Below are 16815 nucleotides of genomic sequence, written 5' to 3'. Positions count from 1 at the left end.
CAGTACTCACTAATCACAATGGCTAAAATAAAAAGTACCTATAACACCAAATACTGGCGAGGAATACATAGACTGGATCACTCATAGATTGCTGGTGAGAATGTAAAATATAGCCACTCTAAAATCAGTGGGGAAGTTCGTTATAAAAGTAAACATTGCAACTTCTATACGACCAAGAAACTGCACCCTTAGACATGTATCTCTAAGAAGAGAAATGAAAACTTTAATACAAGCAAGAAATCATGAAAATGGATGTGTATAGTTAGTCATCATCATACACAGACACACACACACACACATACACACACGAGTATCCTTCAGTGAATGAATGGTTTAACATACTGGTTTATCCATACCATGGAATATTGTTCAATAATAAATAGGAACTATTGATACATGCAGCAATATGGTTTAATCTCTAGAGAATTATGCTATGTATAAAAAAGTAAATCTCCAGGGTTTATGAACTATAGGATCCTATGTATACAACATTCTTGAAATGACAATATTATAGAAACAAACAGTAGGATAGAAATGTCAGGAGATAAAAGGATGTGGAGGCAGAAGGGAATTGAATGTGGCTATGAAAGAACAAAATGAATGATCATTTTAGTGATGAAACTACACCTTGGCTGACTGCATCTTGGCTGATCATCAATATCAATATATATTCATTGTAATATTGCATCTGTTTTATAAGATGGTACCACTGATCTGGTGCATAAAGGGTACACCAGATCTCACTGTATTATTTCTCACTACTGAATGCCCATCTATAATTAGTCAAATTAAAAATTAAATTTTAAAAATACTTAAAATATTTTTAAAGGTCGATAGAATGTGGAATTGCAAAAAAAAAGTATACAAGTATATTGGTGTGTTCATCATTAACTTGGGTTCTTTGAGATCTTTTGATTGTGAGACAAATATTTAGAGTTAATTCAGAATTCATTTTGTCACATAAAAGATGTTTTGTTGAAGTCTACTTAGTCATTGCCTTTTGTAACCGTTATTCAAAGACTTAGATTACATAATTATCAAACAGAAAAGCTAACTAAATACTAGAGGGAAGTTAGATATTACCAACTTGGGGGTTGAGAGAAAATATCTTATGTTTCTCTACAATTAAGTCTCTCTGAGAAAATTTTACTATTTGGGATTGGAACTAAAAGATGAGCCTTAGAGATTATTTCTGACTAATTAGCTAGTAGAAATTCCAAAAAAAAAATTATACCCCAGAGGTATACGTTCACATTTTCACAAGGGCATAAAACTCTAGGACCCTATAGACATCCCTGGGTTGTAAAGCTGGAGACTCTGGTTTTATGTCCCCATTGAAGAAATGATTTTTAAAAATATCTTGAGTAATCTCTACACCAATGTGAGGCTCAAACTTACAATGCTGAGATCAAGAGTAGCATGCTCTACCAACTGAACCAGCCAGGTGCCCCCCCACCCCAATCCACTGATGAAATTTATGTACATTACAAAGCATGAAGACCCAAGACCCTTCTCATTATATTTCTAAGGAGACTCTCTGAATAGGAAGGGGACACATAAATGGTCTCTTAATTCTAATAAAGGCTCAGATTCATTTTTGGATTATTCCTTATCTACAATCTGAACTGGTTTATTAGGATGATATCTGGTTCTCATCATATCACATGAGAAGGGGGAAACTACAGCACAGGAGAACTAGGGAACTAGGGAGAACTAGGGTGCATTATTTGCCATGAATAAATAATACTGAGTTCTGTTTCAGAAACACTGGCATTTAGGAAAATACTAAGAACTACAGAGATTAAAAAAACAACCTCAAGTATCTGATTACAAATAGATTTTATATTGGTCTTCAATTTGAAGCTTATTTTTCTGATAGCTAAAGTAAAATTAAGTTTTCCTAGTTAACAAAAAGAAAAAAAAAATCTTACAGAGAAAAATCATCTGCAGACATATTTTTTTTCCTTTGAATTAACCAGGTTTGTATTTCTTTTCAATGAAAAGAATAATTTATCATGCAAACCCTTTTATAAGAAACATTGGATAATATTAAATGAAGGTCTTTAAAGTTTTAAAATAGGCAGAGAAACAATGATACATGGACATTTATTTTTTTAATAATAAATTTATTTCTTATTGGTGTTCAATTTGCCAACATACAGAATAACACCCAGTGCTCATCCCATCAAGTGCCCCCCTCAGTGCCCATCACCCATTCACCCCCACCCCCTGCCCTCCTCCCCTTCCACCACCCCTAGTTCATTTCCCAGAGTTAGGATACATGGACATTTAAATATGTGGAACATTTTAATAGAGCACTGATATTTTATACATTTTGACTGAATTGTAGGAAAATAAATTAGAAAACCTCAAAATAACAATATTTTTAGCATTCATTCCTAAATGAAAGATTCTGTAAGATTTCTTAAAGATAAATTATCAGATATTCATGATGGAATTATTGATACATCTGCATGATAAGTACCATCTGAAAAAGTAACCTGATTTACATTTCTCATCTACTAGAAGTGAAGAAGAAAATGAATATATATGAATATGTATCTGCAAAGGTTATAAGACAGACCACAAGATCACCAACACTTCTGATACCAGTTGCAGATTCAGTGGCTGCCAAGATCACTCTTCGCTTTATTCATTTGCTGGAAGCATTCACAGAACTCATGGAAAACAGTCAGACTCACACCTACAATGGGATACAGTGAAAGGATACATTCAAATCAGTCAAGGGAAGAGACCCATTGGCAAAGTCTAAAAGGTTGCAAAGATGGAGTTTCCAATTGTCCTCTTCTGCCAGCAACCTTGTGTGACATTATGTGTGCAGTTTTGGCAACCAGGGAAGCTCACTCAAGACTCATGATGTCTAGAGTCTTTAGCCAGGCTCCATCACATAGATATGACTAACTGCCCACATTGCTAACCTCTTTTTCCAGGCCCTCCAGCAGTCCAGCTGATGCCATAAGACCCAAAACTCTTTTCTTTTTAAAATTTTTTTTATTATTATTTATGATAGTCACAGAGAGAGAGAGAGAGAGAGAGAGGCAGAGACAGAGGCAGAGGGAGAAGCAGGCTCCATGCACCGGGAGCCCGACGTGGGATTCGATCCGTGGTCTCCAGGATCACGCCCTGGGCCAAAGGCAGGCGCCAAACCGCTGCGCCACCCAGGGATCCCAAGACCCAAAACTCTTACCAAAAATCACAATGTTAGACAACCTAGAGTGTCCAAGACCCTCAAGTAAACACTCTTATCAGACAGGACATTCCCAAGACATTAGTGATTACCTCACAGGAGCTGTGAGCAAAAGCCAGACATCCTCTTGGGTAGGTCTAAATTCTTTACTACATAGTATGTATGCATGATGTTTTAAATATAAAATTATTGTAAAACTTCAAGTTTCTCAAAGATCTGGGGCATATAGTATGCAGACTCTATCGTTGATTGCCAATAAATTTAGGGCCCATGTACCAATAGCCTGCTTTAATAACTGAAAAGATTTACACTTTTCTGTGAAGTTGAGGACATGTGTTTCAATATAACTCAACTGATGGAACTTAGAACCTGGACAATCTTTATCAGCCTAACTTAGTTGTCTATTTTGGTAAATGCTTGTCCAGAAACTAAGTCCACAAACCAATAAATAACTTTAAAATTAGCTTCAGCAAATTCTTTAAAACAACTTATCTAGGCAAATAGTTTACTCATCTGAGCAACAGTTGCCCTGTTGGGCAATAAATTATGCACAAAACAAAACTGCTGGCTTTTCAAAAAATAGATTGCTCACTAAGACTCCTTTCTTCCTATTTTCACTAATGCTAAACTTATAAACTAAATTATTTGTATTAAAATGATTTAAAATAAAAAAGGACAATTCCAAACATCCAATGGTCTGCATTTTAACTGGGATGAGAAAGCTTCTAAATCTATTCAGATTGCAAAATAGTTGTGCCACCAAGACAAAGAAAAAGTATGTGAACTTAATTCTTTTTCACATTCCCCAAACAATAAATTGACCCTAATGTTTTTTTCCAACATATCCCTTTCCATATCCTATACACTTTCATTGCTCTCTGCCTCTACCTTCCTATCTGATCTAATTTACCTACCATACTGACCATCCAGAAAGAAACTTCCAATGCTTATTTGCCTGTTAAAATTGAGCCATAATTAGAATTGAGCAAGCCCCTTACAGCTTATTTTAAGACCTCATCCTGGTAATAGGTGAAAGCTATTGTTAAAATCCTAAAGCCAAAAAGATAAGCAGAAATTTACACAAGAATTTCGAGTAGTTCTAAAAATGAATCTCATGTGCACATAATGGCTGGCAAATGCAAAAAAGGAAGATCCTAAGACTAATTTAAGAGACCCCATTTTGCATAGGGAACTAGAGTGGTTTCAAAAAGCTGAAAATGTTTAATAATATCTTTGAAATCTCTCTCACGAAAATAGATAATATTTTAATACAGTCCTGCAAGCAAAGAGAAGACAATCCTTAGACGACTTTAGGAATAGGGTAACACCCATTATATAAATTCTCAAAGAGATGTGTACCATCTTTGTCTTCATGTTTTGGGCTAGCATTAAGCCAAAAATAGAAAAATTAAACTTCCACAAACCTGTAACAGGAAATTCTCCTACTGCCAGACCTCCAACACTGAAAATTTAGAGTAAAAGTAGAATGAAACTCAGGAAAAACTGCAGCTGATAGCTTTACAAACAAACAAACAAAAAAAATAGTGGGTTCCTTCCAGTCATCACATACTGGCAAAGAGAGCCTTTTATAAAAGACACCTACAGGAAGCACAATCAGAAAACAATACTGGGCAAGCAATTATCCCGTGATCACTAAAAAAAAATGAAAAATAAACAGCTGATCAATAAAGGTAATCTGAATGAGAACTGAGTGACTGATTTTCTACTTTATCCTTAAATAATCTTAGAAATATTCATCTAAATATTAAATAACAAGCCTACAAATTTTTGATAGATGAAGTATGGAATATGAACCTCAAACACCGGTCACTATTACTCAAATTGTGCCTGAGTTTGTTTTTAATAACCCACAGATACTTCCCACTCCCCAGTCTAGAATCTTTATACTGGTGTCCTTTTGCAACAAGAGAGTAAATATATTCCTTTTTTTGAAAACTCAACAATGTATTGAGATAGTTATGTCTCTAGAGTTTACTATGACACTGTCCTATTTTTCAAATCATTTAGTCAAGACCCTGAGGACTGTTAGATTTTCCTGCAATTCTAGTATTATCCAAATATGTAAATGACCTCAGGATGTTTTAAATATGACAGGACCTCTAAGATTGATTACAACTACCTACCTTCTTTTTCATCTCAGAACGCATATTAAGGGACACCTGGATGGCTCAGCAGTTAAGCATCTACCTTTGGCTCAGGGCATGATCCCAGTTTGAGGATCGAGTCCCATATTGGGCTCCCTGCATGGAGTCTGCTTCTCCCTCTGCTTATTTCTGTCTTTCTCTCTGTGTCTCTCATGAATAAATAAGTAAAATCTTAAAAAAAGAAAGAATATTAAACTTCCAATTCATGTTTTAATATTATAGAAATAAATTCCCTAGGATATGATTTATGCTTAGGAGGTAAATTCTTATATCTCTTTATTCCTCAAACATATTCACCCAACTTCCCTTTTACTACCAAAAGAAGAGAGAACTCACAAATGTCCTAGCATATTTTTGATAACTGTCCATATCTCAAGTACATTTATTAAAATTGCCTCCCTGGAAAATATTGTGTTCGAGGGGCCATAGTCTATGACACAAACAGGAAAATGTCAGGCATTATACAACACAAGAAATTTGAACTCACCCCTAGGATAGGTCTCGTTAGCAGAGACAAACCTAGTTGAGATTGCAGAACTCCTGTCATTCACTGAGCTTGCTAAGTATTTGGAAATAATAGAGCTACTATGTTTGCTATTAGCAGCAATGCTTTGGGGTTAGGCCATGAATTTGGATAATATAGAAACCACAAGATTTCTTGATTTCAGAAGAAACTTCATTAAGAATAAAGATATTTTAAGTGCTCTATTGTCTCTCTATATAAAGATAAAGCCCTATACACAAAGGAGTAATAGCCAGAGAATGCCTTAGCTGATCTTTATACTAGAACGGCAGCAATCACCAAGACCTAGCCAGATAATACTCCAAAGTGCTCTTTGGAGAGTATCAAAGAATCCATTATGGTTCAGCAATCTTCTCCGAAATCAGAAAAGAAATATTTGGAAAAATACAGTTGTAAATAACATTATAATCTCTGGAACTTTTCGGATGTATTTGATGACACCAGAAGGCATCAAATGGAATCTTGCAAAAAAAAAAAAAAAAAATTTACAATGAATTACCACCACAGCCAAAACAAATTGCTAGTAGTATGCTCAATCACATTCGGCAATTTGCAAAAATAGCTGAAGACATTCCCGGTATGTCTAATATGTAACCAAGATAATTTTGATAAAAGTGCACAGGCATACCATGGAAAGAGTCCAAACTGCAGGATTCTTTTAAATATCCCCCAGATAGATTTTGTACCGCCACCACCATGAGGAATTTTGAAAAAAAAAAAAATCCTAATTATAATTTCATTATTCTCAAGATGGATGGCAGTTTCACTTTGCTGGACAGCTATGGCTATGTTGCTAGCAGAAATATAGTTATATTTTTATTATGACAAAAAAGCACATGACTAAGTTTGTCATAATAATTTTTAGTGTTTAGTTCAATAATGTCAAATATATTCCCATTGCTGTGCAATAGATCACTAGAACTTTTTCATTTTGCAACATTTAAACTCTTTTCTCATTAGACATAAATTCCCCCAGTGCTTGCAAACACTTTTCTACTCTGCTTCCTTCATTGCTTTACATATTTCATATGAATAGACTCATACAATATTTGTCCTCTGTTACTGGCTCATTTCATTTAACATATAGCCCTTAAGTTTCATCTATGTTGTTGCATGTGACAGGACTTCTTTCTTTCTTAAGTCTGCATAATTCATTTTATGTATCTATTTTCTTTACCTATTCATCTGTTGATGGATATTTGTGTATTTTCCAGCTGTGGTAAACACAAGTATGCAAACAGCTGTTTGAGATCCTGCTTTGAGTTCTTTTGGGTACTCAGAAGTTGGATTACTGGAGTGTATGGTAATTCTATTTTACACTTTTTAAGGAAACTCCATACTGTTATCCGTATGATTGTAATGTTTTACATCCCCAGTAGTGTACAAGGGTTCCAACTTGTCCTCATCCTTGACATGTTATTTTCTGTTCTTTTGATAGCTGCCATCCTTTGTATGTGATGTAATATCTCATTGTGATTCTGACTTACAAATCCCTAATGATTAGTAATAAGGAGCGTCTTGACATTGCTTATTGGCCATTAGTAAACCTTCTTGGGGAGAACTATTTAAGTATTTTTCCTATTTTTTAAATTGGGTTATGTGTTTTTTGTAGTTGAGTTGTAGAAGTTCTTTGTATATTCCTGACATTAACCCCTTTGGGTAAACCCATTTGTCTGTTTTATTTATTATTTTCTTGTCTATATTGCCAACTGACCCAATAAATAATTGCACAGATTATGAAAAACTGATGCTACAACTTAAAACTTGGTATGCCATTACACTTTATACCACAGCGCAGATCTGGATTGATCATGCCTCCAAACAGTAATGGTCTATCATCCAGCTTCATATATGCTTTAGCATACCTAAAATAAGTATATACCTGTGTCTGGACTCTATCATGTTTCATTTCTCTACTACTGACTTACAGTTGTACTAATACACACTTACTAAAAAGCTATTATATTTTTTGAGTCATCTTTAAGATGTTAATCAATTTGTAATCTTTTTAAATAACTTTGGCTTTGTTAAATTTTTACAGCTTTTTTACTTTTTTAAATTTTCTAAGTTTAACTTTATTTTCTTTATCTTTTTCTGTTTTTGTTTCCCCCCCCCCCCCCAGCTTCTTATCAGGCAACATTAGACCTTTGATTTTCAGCCTTTTAATATTTCAACATTGGCTATAAAACGTTGTATGTACTCTACCTTTATTTTCCAAAACTATTTAATTCTGATAATAATTCTAGGTTAATATGATTTTTTCTTTCAACATTTGCATCATCTTTCCTTTAACTTTTGGCATCATTAGGTTTTGTTGAATAGTGTGCCAAAGACTTCATATTTTTGTAAAGGTGTTGTGTCATTTTTTTTTTTTCTCATGCCACTTTAAGAATGTTATCCTTATTTCTTGTTTTAGGAAATTTGACTATGGTAATCTATGTATGACTTTTTTTTTTTTTTTTTTTTGTATTTTTTCTTCAACAGAACAGTCCAAACTCAATGATTCTGTGGTTAAAGTCTTTCTTCACTTCTGCAAGGTCAGTAGGCATTATGTTTTTGAATACTGTTTCTACTTCAATCTCATTCTACTTTCATTCTGGTATTTCATTTAGACTTAGATATTGTTCCTGTATTCCATAGCTTTCTTATATTTAGTCCTGCATTTTCTTTCCTTCATTCTTTTTCTGTTCAACTCTTCAGAGTTTCTCATAATTTCATATTTTGTACTCTTTTATATGAATTCTGCTATTAAATACAATAATTTATTAATTTTAAATGTTTTAAAATTCTAGATTAGATTTTAATTCTTTGTTTAAATTATCTAATTCCTCATATATTTAGTTTATATTTCCATTTATTTTCTTAAAAAAATAATTATAATTATTTTTATAGCCCAGAATAATAGCAACTATATTTAAATCACCTGGCAGTCCATTTTATTTTTTCTACCTATTTTTGGGACTTTTTAAATATTTTAACAAGCTTCTATTTAGTTTCTACTTTCTTTTAATTTTTATGATACCCACACAGATATATGAAAGATTTAATGCATAAACTTATTGAACTAGATAGGTTCTGCTTAAATCTCATGTAAATAAATCCGTCATCTCTCTTTTTAAAATTCAGGAAATGCTGATACTTTTTAAAAGAAAATAAATAATTCAAATTGATATGCCTATAACTCAGCTGTTAAGAATTTTGGGTTTTCAAGTATGCATTTTATTTTATTTGGGCATTTCTTTTACCTTTTACCATTTTATTTTTAAATTTCCAAATTTTAAAGTCACAGAAGATGGCAGAATAAAGATCCCGTGCTCACCTTTTCCTATGGACATAACAAGGTAACAGCTACATTTATGCAACTAACTGAAAATGATCTGAAGATTGGCAGATCTTCCAAAGCTAATCAGAGAAGAGGCCACACTAAAAAGGGTAGGAGGGGCAGAGACACAGTTGGGAACCAAATCCTCAGCAAGACTAACCACAAATTGGAAGAATACCACCGAGCACAAAGAAATGAGAGGATAAGACTCCATGCCAGGCATTCAGGCACTAATAATCCACATTAGGAAGATGAGTTCTTATAACATCTGGCCTTGAAAACTAGTAGGATAGGATACCTGGGTGGATCGGTTGGTTAAAGATCTGCCTTCTGCTCAGGTCATGATCCTGGGGTCTCAGGATGAAGTCCTGCATCTGGCTCCCTTCTCAGTGGGGAGTCTGCTCCTCCCCTCCCTTTCTCCTCCCTGCTGCTCATGCTCTCATAAATAGATAGACAGACAGATAAATAAATAAATAAATAAATAAATAAATAAATAAATAATACATAAATAAATAAAATCTTAAAAAAGAAAAAGAAAACTACTGGGGCTTAGCTTCAGAAGTTTATTTATTTATTTATTTATTTATTTATTTATTTATGCTTCAGAAGCTTTTAAAGTTAGAAGGTACTTTCATAATAATCAGGCTTAACCCTGGGGGAACCAGAGAGTGGGAGAAAATGGAGTCCTGGACCTTGAAGGATTAGCTTAACAAACAACACATTGACACACAGCATAAATGCAGCAGTTTGGAAAACACTTGGGGTATATGTGGAGATCCTCTTTTTTTACTATATCAGAAAATGAACTGGAGGGACAGGGATCTTTAGGAGATTTCTCCAGGATCAAAAATGTTGGCAGGTACCATTTCTCTTCCTTCACCAGTCTAGATAGCCAGACATTTGCACACTTGCCTGAGCCAGCACCATTACTCTCCATCACCTGTCTTGCTAACACTATGTGTCCCAACTCTATGTTCCTTTGTGGACCCACCACATTCAATTCATTCACCTTATCAGGTACCACTCCAAAGCAGCTCCTTCCCCAGTATATTCTACAAGTGGCCCAGGCAGGGACCAGTGCCATTTTGAAGTGACTACAGCCCTGTGGCAGGGAGAAGGAGATACCACCACACACAAGTGTGACACATTTGCAGCAGCTAAGCCTTTTAGCCTTTAGCAGGGAGGAAGCCCTGTGGTTTAGGGTGCCCACAACCATGACAAAGAGGCTAATTATGAATACTTGGTCTGACTGCCAGCCTTGACCACCAATGTTTAGGTTGCCCGCAACTATGATCATAGATGCAAAGTTTTTAAACAAAATATTAGCAAACTGAATGCAAAAATCCATTTTAAAAAAGTCACTCACCATATCAAGGAAGATTTATTCCAGGGATGCAAGGGTGGCTCAATATCTTTAAATCAATCAATATGATACACTACAATAACAAAGGAGAGAAGACAAAAACCATATGATCATTTTGATAGATACAGAAAAAGCATTTGACAAAATACAACATTCACTCATGATAAAAACACCCAGCAAAATACTTTTAGAGTAAACATGCCTCAATATAATAAAGGTCATATATGAAAAGCCCCAGCTAAAATCATACTCAGTGGTGAAAATATGAAAGATTTTCTTCTAATTTCAGGAACAAGACAAGGATGTTCACTCTTACCACTTTCGTTCAACATAGTTCTGGGAGTCCTAACCATGATATTCAGAAAAGAAAAAGAAATAAAAAGACAAAGAAATAAAAAGAAAAAGAAAAAGTCATCTAAACTGGGAAGCAAAGAGAAAGCTGTCGCTATCTGCAGATGATATCTAAAGACCATCAAAAAACTAGTAGAACTGATGAATAAATTTAATAAAATTGTAGGGTACAGAATTAAAGCACAGAAATATGTTGCATTTCTATTCACTAATAGCAAAGTAGCAGAAAGAGATATTAAGGAAACAATCCCATTTATATTTGCACAAATATAATGTGTATACACACACACACACACACACATAAGAATAAAATGCCGAGAAATAAACAACTACATGGTAGAAGACATACCCTGAAAACCATGTAACACTGACAAGAGAAATTGAGGATGACATGAATGCATGAGAGGTACTCCACATTCATGGATTGGAAGAATTAATATTGTTAAAATGTCTGTACTGCTCAAAACAATCTATGGTTTGACAATCCTTATCAAAATACCAACAACATTTTTCACAAAAGTAGAACAAATAATACTGAAATTTCTATGGAACCACAAAAGACCCCAGATAGCCAAAGCAATTTTGAGAAATAACAAATCTAGAGGTATCACAATCCAAGATTTCATAACATACTATAAAATTGTAATAATCAAAACAGCATAGTACTGGCATAGAAAAAGACATATCGAATAATGGAACAGAATAAAGAGCACCCAAAGAAACCCACACTTATATGGTCAATTAATCTTCAACAAAGGAGGTAAAACTATACAAAAGGAAAAGGTCTTCTCAATAAATGATTCTGAGATAATATGCAAAAAAGTAAAACTGGAACAGTTTTTTTACAGCTACACAAAAATAAACAGAAAATGGATTGAAGACCTAAATATAAGACCTAAAACCATAAAACTTACAGAAGAAAACATAAGCAGTAATCTCTTTGACATCAGCCTTACCAACATTTTTCTAGAAATGTCTTCTCAGGGAAAGGAAACAAAAGCAAAAACAAATTATTGAGACTATGCCTAAAAAAATTTTAGCTCAGCAGAAGAAACCAACAAAATGAAAAGTCAACCTACTGAATGTGAGAAGATATTAACAATGATATATCTGATAAGGGGTTAATATTAAAAACATACAAAGAACTTCTACAACTCAACACTAGAAAACAAATAGTCCAATTAAAAATGGACAGAGGACCCAAATAGACATTCTTTCCAAAGATAGACAGAGGGCCAACAGACACATGAAAATATGCTGAATGTTACTAGTCATCAGGGAAATGTAGTGAAAACCAAAATGAGATTATTACCTTACATCTGTCAGAATGATTAGAATCAAGAAACCAAGACATAAGAAGTATTGATGAGGATGTAGAGAAAAAGTAACCCTCATGTACCATTTGTGGGAATTTAAAATGGCAAAACTGTGGAAATCATTTTGAGGAGTTTTCTCAAAAAGTAAAAATAGAAATGCTGAACGATTTAGTAATTCCACTACAAAGAAAACAAAAATACCAATTCAAAAGGACATATGTACCTCTGTTTATTTGCAGCATTATTTACAATAGTGAAGATATAGAAGCAACTCAACAACCATTCATAGATTAATGAATAAAGAATAATTGTGTATACACATACACATACACACAGGAACACAATGAAACATTACTCAGCCATAAAAAATAATGAGATCTTGCCATTGCAGTAGCAATGAATGGACCTAGACGGTATTATAGTAAGTGAAATAAGTCAGAAAGAGAATGACAAAGACCACATGTCTTCACTTATATATAGAATCTAAAAAACAAAACAAATACACAAAATGTAGACTCTTAAATATACAGAACTGGTAGTTGCCAGAGACTTATTGGGAGGTGGCTGTGAAATAGCTAAAAGGGATTAAGAGGAATAAACTTCAAGTTATGAAATAAATATATCACAGAAATGAAAGGCACAGCATATAAAATTGATAATATTATCATAATGTATGGTGACAGATGGTGCCTACAAATCATGGTGAGAATTGAGAAATGTATAGAATTATTAAATCAATATGTTGCCACCTAAAATAAATATATTATTGTACCTTAATTAAACCTCAATTAAAGAAAATTTCCCAGCTTTCAAAGAAGTTGAAAAAATATACAAAATAATTCTATGTACTCTTTGCCCAGGCTCAACAAGTTATGATATTCTCCTTTACCCCTTAATATTTTGTTTATTTCTTAAGAACCAAATATTTTAGTGATACAGTATTCATGCATAAATAACATGCTAAAACAACAGTGCTATAGTTAACATGTTTAGAAAATTTAACATTCACACAACACCTTTACTTGCATTGTATATTTAAATTCATTACATTTCACAATAATATCCCACAAAGGATTTTGTTTGCTTCTTTTTCTATAAAGGACTCAGGAGAAAAAAATTTCCACTTTTTTTTCTTTTCATTCAGTTAGCTTTCTTTACTTTGGAAGCTTTCCTCGGTCTTTCAATGTCTTTCTTAGCATTAGCTCTACCAGCTATTTTAATTAGGCATTAGTTATTTATTGACTTTCTTTCTCAGTTTGGTTCAGGTTATATATCTTTTGGCTATAATATAAAATGTATTATTCCTTCACCAAGTATCATATTTTCAATCTTGTATACCTGTATGCCCATTATTTGCTTTGTTAATCTTCATCCATTAGCAGAAGTGTTGTCTCAACTGCATTATTACTATATTTCCTTTTGAAGTTTTCAAGTAATTTGTAATAAGACATTTAAGACTAATTGCTTCTGAGTATGAAGTAATAAGTATATACAGCAGAGTATATACATTTTATTTTTTAATAGTTTATTCATTTTTTATGTATTTGATTATGTATTTGTTTTTTTTTTATTTATTTATTTATTTATTTATTTATTTATTTATTTATTTATTTATTTATTTATTTTATTCATGAGAGACCCAGAGAGAGAGAGAGAGAGAGAGAGGCAGAGACACAGGCAGAGGAAGAAGCAGACTCCATGCAGGGAGCCCAACGTGGGATTCAATCCCAGGACTCCAGGATCAGGCCCTGGGCCGAAGGCAGGCACTAAACCACTGAGACACCCAGGGACACATGTATGTACATTTTAATACATATTAAAGTAATATTAGATCAGATTGCTCCCAGTATATTTTTAAAAGTGTGTTATGTCTTGAACTATAAAAAAAAAATGTAGTTCAATCATTTAAAAATAAAGTAGTAAAATTTGATTTCTTGGTTTAGTTTTTAAAAGATTTTATTTATTTATTTGAGAGAGAGAGAGCCAGAGAGAGAGAGTGCACAAGCAGGTGAAAGGCAGAAGGAGAAGGAGAAGGAGGCGTGTCCGACTTTTTGGTTTCTTTAATGCATAAGAGATAGTTGTTTCAAGTTCTACATTTTGAAGAAAAACAAAAACAAAAACTAAAACAAAAAAACAACCACCTTTGGGAATCTAATGCAATTTTAGGGTATTGACCAGACTTTTTAACTTGTCATATACTTAATTTATATTTTAGTAATAGTAAAATTACTCCACATGCTTGGTAAAAACTACAATAAAAAGCTTTATTACTTCATTATCTGTGAGGTGATTTGTTTCCAAGCACCATATCGTTTTACCTTTGTGATATTCAGTTGTATTATTTTCTGTTGAGAACAGTTACATGTATTTTTTGGTATGAACAAATTTAAAGAGCTATAGAGGAAATGCAGTGTTTTGTTTTGTATTAATGAGCAATATAATTATTTTAAAATGTGTCCTCAATTTTAAAATGTTCAATTCAAATACAAAGTTTTAAATGTTGGAAAATTTAAACTTATGCCTTTTTATTTTTATTAGTTTTTAAACCTATGCCTTCTTTTATAAAGCCTAGTTTTAGAAATTAGTAATATTCACTAAAACAAAGAAATTTACTAATACATTTATTTAAACATCATCATGGTAAAAGGAATATTTAAATTGGTTTTAAAAAGAAAAAAAAAAGACTTCTTGATGAAACTAAGTCTGAACATTGGTAATATTATAGACCTGATTAAAACAATCAGAATTTACATTATATAAGAATACATGACATAGCTTATTTCAACACAAAAACTTCACGTTTGTTCAGTTTTTACTTCCTGTTCTCTGAAAGATGAAAGTCCACCTTTTACAATTCACTGAAATTGCAAACTACCTATGTTCGTATGTGACTAGAAATGTATAATATACTGATATTATAGTATCATTTCTAATAGAATTATTATTAATATGTTGATAAAATTTATTGGGGATTCAATTCTGAAAGCCTTAGGAAAAATGTATTACCAGACTATGGTTATTAATAATTGCTAAATATTAGAGCTAGAAAGATTTCTCTAAAATATATGAAACTGCCATGAAATTTTCCTTTGGTGAGAACATTGTTTTATATACCATTTACATTATAGACGAAGAACATATTTTTGAAACTTTGCTCCAGAAAATAAACTTTCTTTTTTACTCTAATATGCTTTTCTCAATCCTGTCTGCTATATTAATTTAACCTTCTACAGTAGATTTTTGTGGATTCTCAAGCTATATAACATTTATTTATGTATTTTAAAGATTTTATTAATTTATTCATGAGAGACAGAGAGAGGTAGAGATACAGGCAGAGGGAGAAGCAGGTTCCCTGCAGGGACCCCAGTGGGGGACTCTGTTCTAGGACAGGGATCATGCCTTGAGCCAAAGGCAGAGGCTCAACCGCTGAGCCACCCAGGCATCCCAAGCTATATAACATTTAAAAGAATAATTAGCATTTAAGTTGATTTCTTTTTACTGCTGGTTTCATTTTTCATTTCTCCCACTGAACTCTAAAACTTACAGACTCAGGCAATACATATGTAAAATAGAGATATTTTCCTAGAGAAATTAAAAATATTAAATACAAAAGAGAAGAGTATATAGAGAAAACTCCTTAAACCAATGAAAAATAAAATAGAAGTAGGAAGTCCAAGAGCCAGAAGATTATATCCACTAATCTTTTCTCTGTTATATAGTAACAATTTTTTGTATTTGGTTATTATCCCTTTATGAATTTATTTTCTACCAGTAGTGTCATTTCTTTTAGCCTAATTGCTCTTCTAACCAAACAATAATATAAACCATAGCATTCAACTTCATATATACTCATAGGAAGAAAGGACTGATAGATTAAATGACATTTCCAAAGTCCTACTGCTGTCAGAATAAGCTGTTGCTAGGAAATATGTATACCCTCACCTCATAATTATGATAGATTGAAACAGAGAGAATTAAAGCTCCATCCCCCTCAGGACAAATTTTTACCAATAACCATTTTATATTACCTTATTTGCCAAAGTATTATTTCTTGAACAACTAATACAGTCTATCAGAAAGGTTGACCCTGTCATAATGACTGAAGTCATAATATGATGTCTTTGTAACATTTGATGAAATATCATATTAGGTAAATTGCCTACTCATTAAATTTTGAATTACTCTTTCTAATTAAATTCGTTGCATAGGACATGAAATTTATTTCATAACATAAACAAAAAAGGTTCCACATGCTAGTATTATCATATGTAAAGAGATCAGAAAACAGGGAGAGAGTGGGAGACAGAGTAGGAGAGAGAACAAGGGAGATGAGAATATGTTAACATTTCATTTGCTAAAACAATTTTGAATTAAAATGTATTTTTTTTAGTATTGTCAGTTCTTATTTTTTAATTGGGAAAAGTGTTATCTTATTCAAATAAAGAAAAAGGCAGTGGGTCACCTGGGTGGCTCAGGGGTAAGTGTCTGCCTTTGACCCAGGGCATGATCCTGGAGTCCCTGGATAGAGTCCCGCATCTGGCTCCCTGCATGGAGCCTGCTTCTCCCT

At 33.1% G+C, this 16815-nt stretch overlaps 1 long non-coding RNA gene across 11 annotated transcripts in view; it reads right to left on the bottom strand.

The window, feature by feature from the left end:
• Window positions 1-2271: 2271 nt before the first annotated feature.
• The window catches only part of LOC144302647 (uncharacterized), a 115275-nt gene continuing 100731 nt past the window's right edge, over window positions 2272-16815 (bottom strand). For all 11 annotated transcript variants that reach the window (XR_013369604.1, XR_013369598.1, XR_013369601.1 and 8 more), the window contains 2 exons: window positions 10585-10654; window positions 2272-2704 (listed from right to left, as the gene is read on the bottom strand). This is a non-coding gene — a long non-coding RNA (uncharacterized LOC144302647). The remainder of the gene's footprint in view (window positions 2705-10584; window positions 10655-16815) is intronic.

The sequence above is a fragment of the Canis aureus genome, chromosome 31 (genome assembly GCF_053574225.1).
Source record: "Canis aureus isolate CA01 chromosome 31, VMU_Caureus_v.1.0, whole genome shotgun sequence".
NCBI lineage: Eukaryota > Metazoa > Chordata > Mammalia > Carnivora > Canidae > Canis > Canis aureus.
This window is presented reverse-complemented; position numbering and strand designations above follow the sequence as displayed.